Consider the following 10,182-nt stretch of genomic DNA (forward strand, 5'->3'; position numbering starts at 1 on the left):
TTGTGCCCTTGCTGACCTCATATCCTGTTAATTTTCCCATTACTCACTCTTTCCTAACCACCCTGGCCTCTTTGCTGTTCCTCAAACATATCAGGTACCCTCCCCCTTCAGAGCTGTTGTGCCTGCTGTTCTCACTACCAGAACACTCTTCTTTGCATACAGTCTCATGAGTTTCCCACCCATTTCTAGTATGCTTAAACCTCACCTCCCTAAAGAAGCATTCCCTGATCAAACTAGTCCCATTCACCAGTGTTTTCTAACCCCTTACCCTTCTTGATGTCTTATGTTTTTGTACAGAACATTGATCACCACCTGATATATTTTCTATTTATTTATTGTGATTAGTGTTTGTCTTTTCCCGGTAGACTGTAAGCTCCACAAAGCAGGGATTTTGTTTTGTTCACTATTGTATCGCCAGTGCCAAGAAAAACAGTGCATAGTAATATTTAGTAGACACTCAATAAATATTTATGGAATAAACTGTATTAATTAATTGTTAATTAATGAATGTGCATGATAGAGAAATGCATTGAGAACTAGGCTAGTCACAAAGGTCTTTCGTGCCATGATAAGGAGCATGGATGTCATTGTTCAGAAGGGTGAGGGTTGTGAAGAAGCGGTAAGGATAGCTCCTGGGTTCTTTCAAGAAGTAAATTCCTAGTTGGTAGGCTGGTGACAAAGACCTGTGTTCTCTATGACTGACTGTATGCCCTGAGGCTCCTGAAGGTGGACCTGCCTCTTTCTCAAACACCCCTCACACTGCTATATTGTCAGCCTGCCTGTTACCTGGTGAAAAGCAAAGCCCCAGCTCTCACTGGGCCTTCTGATCCCAGACAGGATCCCCCTTTCTTCTGCTTTGTGAGAAACTGTTTCTTGGTCCTGGGTCAAGCAAATCACCCTCATTGGACTTTTTCTGTTACTAGTTGGGGTGCAGAAGCTGATACAGACCCTGGAACATAGTAAGTACTGTTATAATGGTGGACAACATGAGGAGCTAATTTTCAGCTCAAAAAAAAAAAACAAAAACAAAAACAAAAAAACAAAACCCTGCCCCTTTCTCCCCCATTGTCAAGATTGCAATAGGTTGTGAGTTTTAGTCCTGACTTTCCCCCCTAAACTCATTGGGGACAAACATGGCTCCAGTGTATCTGCTTGCCCATGACTGTTGAGATTCTAATTCTGTTGTCTAAGGTGTAAACTACTGCCTTCATCACCCACTGACTTCATCAGAATGCCATCAGTATACACAGGGCCCTATAGCCTGCCTCTAGAGAGTTCTCTCTCCAAGTCAACATAAATTCACTCATCATTACCAGTATAACAATCCAACTAGTTCTAACTTTAATTTAGCAAAATTGACCGACCACCTGCTGTGTGTCAGGCCTCCTGCTCTGCACTGAGGACCCAGAGATGAAGAAGGTGTGTCCCCTGACAAAGAACTGTAATTCAGTGTGGCCAGTGCAGTAGCCATGGGTACAATAAACTGTGAGAGCCTCTGAGGAACACAGAAGTCAGGTCAGGGGACCAGGGAAGATTTCTTAGAAGAGATGGCATATCAACTGAGCTTTAAAAATATAAGAAAGAAGCTTCTGGATGACTAACAAGGGCCTTCTGATCCCAGACAGAAGGGAGGAGGATAGTCCAGGCAAAAGGTACAGCCTGGGCAAAGACCCAAAGACAGGAAGCAACATGATGTGCACTAACCTGCCTAACTATGATTACTGTACACCTGTCTTTCTATGAGATCATACTGAGATACTCTAACACCTAAACACAGATATGAGGAGTTTGTGGGCCTCCAACATGTCAAGGTGTTCAAACTCCTCAGAAAAGTTATGAAAAGTTGGTCAGACATGACTGCCCATGAGCTTGTCCACACTAGCTTCCAATGTCCCTGGATTCCTTATCTAGACCACGATGTTCCTGTGACCTGCTTCCTTTAGGCTTCCCTGGGGTTGCAGTCATTCTCACTCTCCCTCAGCCCTATAGGATGGGATAGGATTCTTCAGTGGGAACATGGGAAGTAGTGTTTAAGGGCGGACCCCTCTTGAGAGGTGGCCTGTTTTGGCTATTTCCTTAGTGCACAGCAACACCCAATGGGGGAACAGTGACAGTGAGGGATTAATTCGGGGCAAGGGATTTCCTAAGCATTTAATAATGCTTTTATCTTCAGATACTGAGAGGCTTTAAATGGTGTGACAGCTCTTCAGGCCGGGAACCTGCGTCTGTTGAGCAGCAAGGCTGCTGCCAGGATTCATGCTCTCAGAGGTAGGACTCACTGCATCAGAAATGCTTTCAATCTCTGTTTTAAAGTTTCTTGGGCCCTCTTGGAGTTTGGCAAAAGTCTCAGTCTTAGTCACTATCCCAGACACAATCTGGAGGATATGGACAGGAGGAGGGGATCAGACTGGTGGTGAGGCAAATTTGAGGAAACCATGTTAAAAGCGAAAGTTCAAGAGATATTTTTTTGAGAGAGAGCAGGGGGAGGGACAGAGGGAGAGGGAGAGAGAGAATCTCAGAGGCTCCATGCCTAGTGCGGAGTCCGATATGGCGCCCAATCCCCCGACCCCAAGATCATGACCAGGAACCTGCTTCTCCCTCTCCCTCTGCTGGCAGCTTCCCCCTGCTTGTGCTTTCTCTCTCTCTTTCTCTCAAGTAAATAAATAAATAAAGTCTTTTTAAAAATCTACAAAGATAAGGGGCACTTGGGTGGCTCAGTGGGTTAATCCTCTGCCTTTGGCTCAGGTCATGATCTCAGGGTCCTGGGATTGAGCCTCACATCGGGCTCTCTGCTCAGTGGGGAGCCTGCTTTTCCCTTTGTCTCTGCCTACTTGTGATCTCTCTGTGTCAAATAAATAAATAAAATCTTTTAAAAAATCTACAAGGATGAATACCCACTATTTGCTATGACATGGATGGAACTCAATGGAATTATGCTAAGTGAAGTAAGTCAAGCAGAGAAAGACACCATATGGTTTCACTTATATGTGAAACATAAGGAATAGCATGCAGGACATTAGGAGAAGGAAGGGAAAAATGAAGGTGGGGAAATCAGAGGGAAAGATGGACGATGAGAGCCTATGGACTCCGAGAAACAAACTGAGGGTTTTAGAGGGGTGGGGCGGGTGGGTTAGCCCCGTGAGGGGTATTAAGGAGGGCACATACTGCATGGAGCACTGGGTGTTATACACAAACAATGAATCATGGAACACTACATCAAAAACTAATAAATGGTTTTGGTGACTAAATGGTTTTGGTGGTTAATGGTGGCTAACATAACATAATAAAAAAATCTACAACAAAGGAGACAAGAATATAGAATATACAACAGAGAAAAGACAGTCTTTTCAATAAATGGTGCTGGGTAAACTGGACATCTACGTGCAAAAGAATAAAATTGGACCACTTTCTTATATCACGCACAAAAATAAACTCAAAATGGATTGAAGACCTAACTATGAGCCCCCAAACCATAAAACTTCTAGAAGAAAACCTAGGCAGTTATCTGTTTGACATTAGCCATTTTAACATTTTTCTAGATATGTCTTCTCGGGCAAGGAGAACAAGGAAACAAAAGCAAAACAAAAGCAAGGAAAAGAAAAGCAAAAATAACCTACTGGGACTACACCAGAATAAAATACTTTTGCCCAGCAAGGAAAGCATCAACACAATGACAAGGCAGCCTACTAAATGGGAAAAGATATTTGCAATGATATATCTGATAAGGGATTGTATCCAACATACATAAAGAACTTACACAACTCAGCCACAAAAACAACAACAACAAAAAAACAATCTGTGCAGAGGACTTGAATAGATGTTTTTCCAAAGAAAACATCCAGATGGCCAACAGATACATGAAGGGATGCTCAACATCACTGATCATTAGGGAAATGCAAATCAAAACCATAGTGAGATATCACCTCAAACCTGTCAGAATGGCTAGAGTCTTTTGATTCTCTCTTTTTAGATAAGAAATAAGAAGTGTTGATGAGGTTTTGGAAATAAAGGAACTGTCCTGCACTGTTGATGGGAATGCAAATTGCTGCAGCCACTGTAGAAAAGAGTATGGAGGTTCCTCAAAAAAATTAAAACTTGGGGTGCTTGGGTGGCTCATTTGGTTGAGCATCCAACTCTTGATTCGACTCAGGTCATCATCTCAGAGTCATGAGATCAGGCCCATGTCAGGCTCCATGCTCAGTGCAGAGTCTGCTTGAGGTTCTTTCTCTCCCTCTGCCCCTCCCCCCCACTTGCATGCTCTCTCTCTCTCAAATAAATTTTAAAAATCTTTAAAAAAAAGTTAAAGGGGCACCTGGGTGGTGCAATCACTTGAGTGTCCAACTCTAGGTTTTGGCTCAGGTCATGATCTTGGGGTCATGGGATCGAGCCCTGTGTCAGGCTCCATGCTCAGCTTGGTGTCTGCTTGAGATTCTCTCTCCTCCCCCTCCCACTTGCACTCTCTCTCTCTCCACAATAAATAAATAAGTCTTTTAAAAAACAAATTAAAAATAGAGATGCCATATGATCCAGTAATTCCACTACTGGATATTTACCTAAGGAAAATGAAAACAGTAATTCAAAATATTGTAATATTGTAGCATTATTTACAGTAGTCAAGATATGGAAGTGACCAAAGTGTTCATTAATAGATGAGTGGATAAAGAAGTGGTGTATATATATACAATGGAATATTACTCACTCATATAAAAGAATAAGATCTTGCCATTTGTAATAACATAGATGGACCTAGAGGGTATAATACTAAGTGAAATAAGTTGGACAGAAATACAAATACTATATGATTTCACTCATATATGTAATTTAAGAAACAAACAACAAAGAAAAAAGAAACAATGAAACAGGCTTAAACTCAGAGAACAGGTGGTTGTCAGAGGGGAGGTGTGTAGGGGGATGTGTGAAATGGGTGCAGGGGATTAAGAAGTACAGACTTCTACTTACTAAAGAAATAAGTTACAGAGATGATCAAAGTACAGCATAGGGAATAGAGTCAATAAGATTGTGAAAATGTTGTTTGGTGACAGATGATGACTACACTTATCATGGTGAGCACTGAGCAATGTATAGAATTATTGAATCATTATGTTGTACATCTGAAACTAACATAACCCCATATGTTAATTTTATGTTAATTTAAAAAGTAGAGAATTCAGAGGAGCCTGGGTGGGTCAGTCAGTTAAACGTCTGACTCTTGGTTTCAGCTCCAGTCATGATCTCAGGGTCCGGAGACAGAGCCCCACAACCCACCCACATTGGGTGGGTTCTGCGCTCAGCGGGGGCAAGAGAGGAGTCTGCTTCCCCTCTCCCTCTGTCTATGCCCCTAGTAGCATACTCTCTCCCCTCTCTCTAAAATAAGTAAATAGATCTTTGAAAGAAAAGCAGAGAATTCAGAGGGGCCCACTCCCCAACAAACCATATTTTTACCAGACAACTAATTTCTGGTTCACACAACAGCCCCCTGGTGCCCTAACTGGTGAGCTATGGGTCTGTTTCCCCAGACTCACTCATAACCTTACCCACTGACTTCCCCAGAAGTGTCTTTTGTAAACTCTTGTAAAGCTGAAGCCAGACTATGGCCAGGTTATGCATGCCTGGGCATCTTCACCTAATAATAACCTCAGTGACCAGCTAGCTGTGTGGTGGCCACTCACATTTTTTCAAAACAAAAGGTGCATTGCTTAGCGATACATACAGGGGAGGTAAAATTTTCAGGAAAAGCAAGAGAATGATCATCTAAAGCTCGGGATAATGGTTTCGTCTGGGACAGAGGAAGAGGATACATGAAGGAATACACAGGAGGCTTCTAAAATACTCTAATGTTCTAGCTCTTAACCTTCTTGGTGGATATATAAGTGGTTTATTATTTTTCCTTAAACTGTAGAAATAAGTTTCAGAAACTTTTCCATATGTTGAGTGCAATTAAAATTTTAAAAGAAACACAGTTTTCAAACTTAGTAATATTTACCCCTGAAGGAACACATAGAATCAAAGAGGATCACAATAAATGCATTAGAATGTCTTCCTATGGAGAGAGGGGTTGGAAATGGGAGTGGAGAAGGAAGGGAAAATGGAATGCTTGAATCAAGAAAAAAAGATATAAAAGAAAAAAAGATACGCATTCTACTGATCAAAGATAACAATGTGATACGACCAGTGGGGTACAGTTTTCTCTAACTTCTGCACCTCAATATTGAATGTGATCAAAGCTGGGCCTTATTAAATCTGGTCCAGGGGCACCTGGGTGGCTCAGTTGGTTAAGCGTCTGCCTTCCACTCAGGTCCTGATCCCAGGGTGCTGGGATCGAGTTCTGCATCAGGCTCCCTGCTCAGCTGGCAGTCCGCTTCTCCCTCTGCCTCTCCCCCTACTCATGCTCTCTCTGTCTCAGATAAATAAATAAACTCTTTTTTTAAAAAATCTGGTCCAAGACCAATAGGTACAAAGTCAAATCACATGAATATCCAAAAGATTATTATGACCAAGCAGATGGTGGCTACAGAAAGGTTTTCAAGATGGAGGATTTTGAAGTTCCCTCTGAGTGGTCATTTCTCCAAAGTTTCATCTGGGAACTACTGCCCAGTGTTCCTGAAGAAATCCAAATGCAGCCCTTGGCTCATCAGCCCGTTTTACAGTAAAACCAAAAACGAGCAGAGAAAGAAGGGAAATAGACTCCTGTCCCTATAAGAGGAAAAGACCATATACCCTCATACGCTGGAGGTACAGTCCCATGTTGGACCATGTCTTGGAAATTGCCTCTGTAGTTTATTTTTTTAGAGATGTTTGTTTGTTTGTTTGTTTATAGAATGCATGCAAGGAGGAGTAGGGGCAGAGGGAGACAGAAAGAGAGATCTCAAGAAGACTCCATGGTGAGTGCAGAGCCTCACATGGGGCTTGATCTCACGACCCTGAGATCTCGACTTGAGCCGAAATCAGGAGTCAGTCACTCAACCAACTAAGCCACGCAGGGGCTCCGGAAATTGCCTCTGTAGTTTAAAGACAAGAAACTAAAATCTGGCTTTTGGACAAATGAGTGCTCGAGTAAACCTCAGCCTGGAAAAAAATCACGGGGGTTACCATGAGTCTACTCAGATCACCTGTAACCACACTACGCCTCCTTTTGTGACCCAGTCTTAGTATCCCTGTCTCCTTCGATGGACAAATGAACATTTTCCCCCTGTATTAAAGTCACACATTCTGTGTTGTCACTCCGTGTTCAGTTTGCCTTGTCAGATCTATTTGCTGCAGTTGAAATCAAGATCAAGGCAAGTATTCCTTATGTGATGAAATGACTCCCTCTTACCGTGGGATGCCTCACTGAGGTATGTGCCTTCCTGGCTAACCCCTGCGTGCAGGTCTACTAACATATCTGGTAGAACTATTTCTTGCAAATTAAACAGGGTAATGAGCTGTAGGCAAGTCGGATGGTAACCGGACCTCCCCCTGCCATCTGTAACAATTTGATCTGACCCACAATAGCTGACTTTCTGGGTTGGGCACTTGCAGAAGTCCGAGTCAGCTGGTGGACAGCTGGCCTTAACAAGGGATGGCAGCTGCTTAGGACACACCCGTTTAAGTCAAAATTACACAGCACCTGTTGCCACCTCTCTGTCCCAGGGCCCACTTTCAAAACTGGCAGAAGAGGGAAGAGATCCTGTTATCAATGTCCTCCACAAATTGGGCATCTTAATGCCAACTCAGAATCTATGCAATAGCCCTATTCTGGTAAGAAAGTCAGGCGGATGTGTTTTTTTTTTAATTTTTAAAAAACTTTACTTATTTATTCATGAAAGAGAGAGAGGTAGAGGCAGAGGGAGAAGCAGGTTCCCTGCAGAACAGGGAGCCCAATAGGGGACTCCATTCCAGGACTCTGGGATCATGACCTGAGCCAAAGGCAGATGCTTAGCTGACTGAACCAACCAGGCGCCCCTGGGCAGATGTATTCCCTTTTTTTTTTCAAAGATTTTTTTATTCATTTGACAGAGAGAGGTACAGTGAGAGAGGGAACACAAGCAGGGGCAGAGGGAGAAGGAGAAGCAGGTTCCCCATTGAACAGGGAGCCTGAGGCAGGGCTCGATCCCAGAACCCTGGGATCATGACCTGAGCTGAAGGCAGATGCCCAATGACTGAGCCACCCAGGAGCCTTAGCAGATGTGTTTCTAAGAGCAGACAGGTCTGCCATCATGATCAGGACCCATACCGTGCCGCTGAGTATGTCACCCCTTTTTGCTAGAGTTCTAAAGCCGCTGTCATCCTCTCCATGAATCCAGTTCAGGCTTCTTTGAGGTTGGTCTGATCAATACTTTGTTTTTCTGTCTCAGGACACTCCAATTCCCCCAAATTCTGCCTTCACCCACCATCAGCAACAGACAGCTTGGACTGTCCCTTTCCAGGCCCCATTAACTTGACAGTGTTATGTTGGTCCTCAGTATGCCTCAGCATTACCTAAGAGCAGTAAGTCTCCACACATAGGACTCCAGGTACATTTTACTATCCTGAAATGGAATTCAGTAGTAATGAAACCCACCTCCACACCTACTTCTTAAAAATAAAGCTAAGGCATTCACTTCAACATAAAAAAGGAGTATCTCAAAGGCTCACTCTGCATTAGTTGAGCTAATCTTATGACTTTTATCCTTTAGACCATTTATATGGTGACTTTTAATGTTGAGCCATAACATCTTTATATTTCTGAGGTAAACTCTATCTGATCATCAGCTTTTGAATATACTGTTAATATCTGTTAGCTAACATGTTATTTGGGATTTTTATTTCATAAATGTAATGACCCTAGGATTTTCTTTTCTTGGGTTCTCCTTATCTGGTTTTACAATCTAGGTTACAGTAGGCTCAAAAAGTGAAATGGATAGGTTTCACTCTTTTGTCATGCATAAAATCAGAAACCCACAAGTCTGCTACAACTCGCCTACAAAACCAACTAGGGTTTTGAAGAAGGAGAGTTCTTTGACTACCATTTCTATTTCTCGAATACTCATTGGACTGCTAAAGACCTCTCTTTTTTGTGCCAATTTTAACATGTCTGGTTTTCTAAGAATGTATCCTTTTCATCTAGGTTTTCAAATTCATTGGCATATCATTCATGCTTCTTTTTGGAAAAATCTATTTTGTCATAGTTACTGCCCCCTTTTTATTCTGCATCTGAGTTTTAAAATTTTCTCGTTTTTTCCTTGATCACTCTTGTCAGAGATGTGTTCTCCTTTTTTAAAGACTTTTAAAATTTTATTTTACAGAAAGAGAAAGAGAAACACAAGCAGGGGGAGCGGGAGAAGGAGAAGCAGGCTCCCCGCTGAGCAGGGAGCCAGACCCAAGGACCCCAGGATCATGACCTGAGCCAGACAGACACTTAACCCACCAAGCCACCCAGGTGTCCCTGTTCTCCTTTGTTAGTCTTTTCAGAGACCAGATTTGTTTGGGCCAATTTTTACTATTGTCTTTTGTTCTCAATTTCATTTATTTCTGCCTTATCATAATGATTTCTTTCTTGTTTCTTTGAATTTAATAATATACACTGTGTAGCTTTGGCACAAAAACAGAAAAGTAGACCAATAGAACAACATAGATGGAGACCTGTGTGTATAAAGGAACCTAGCGTATGAGAAATCAATGGAGAAAGGACAGTTATTTAGTTGATGGTTTTGAAAACCCTGGCTCGTGAGTGTCATGGAGAAAAATAAAACCATATCCCCACCTCCAACCACATATGAAACTGCACTCTGGATAGAGGACCTAAATGTGGAAGACAAAACTCTAATGTTAATAGAAGAAATTGTAGGAGGATATCTTTGTGACCAAAAGGCTTGGAATAACTTCTGAGATGAAACTTCAAGACTGTAACCTATATAGTAAAGAGTTGATTAATTTGATTGCATCAAAGTTAAGGATTCTTGCCTAATGAGAGACATTATGGACAATGGCAAGACACCTACAGATTGGAAGAGGATATTTGCAATGTCAAAACCAACAAAGTGGACACCTAGGTGGCTCAGCCTGTTGAGCATCTGCCTTCGGCTCAGGTCATGATGCCAGGGTCCTGGGAACAAGCTCCGCATCAGGCTCCCTGCTCAGTGGAGCGCCTGCTTCTTCTTCCTCTGCTGTTCCCACTGCTTGTGCTCTCTATCTCTCTGTCAAATGAATAAATAAAAATCTTTT

The sequence above is a fragment of the Meles meles genome, chromosome X, assembly GCF_922984935.1.
Source record: "Meles meles chromosome X, mMelMel3.1 paternal haplotype, whole genome shotgun sequence".
Lineage (NCBI taxonomy): Eukaryota > Metazoa > Chordata > Mammalia > Carnivora > Mustelidae > Meles > Meles meles.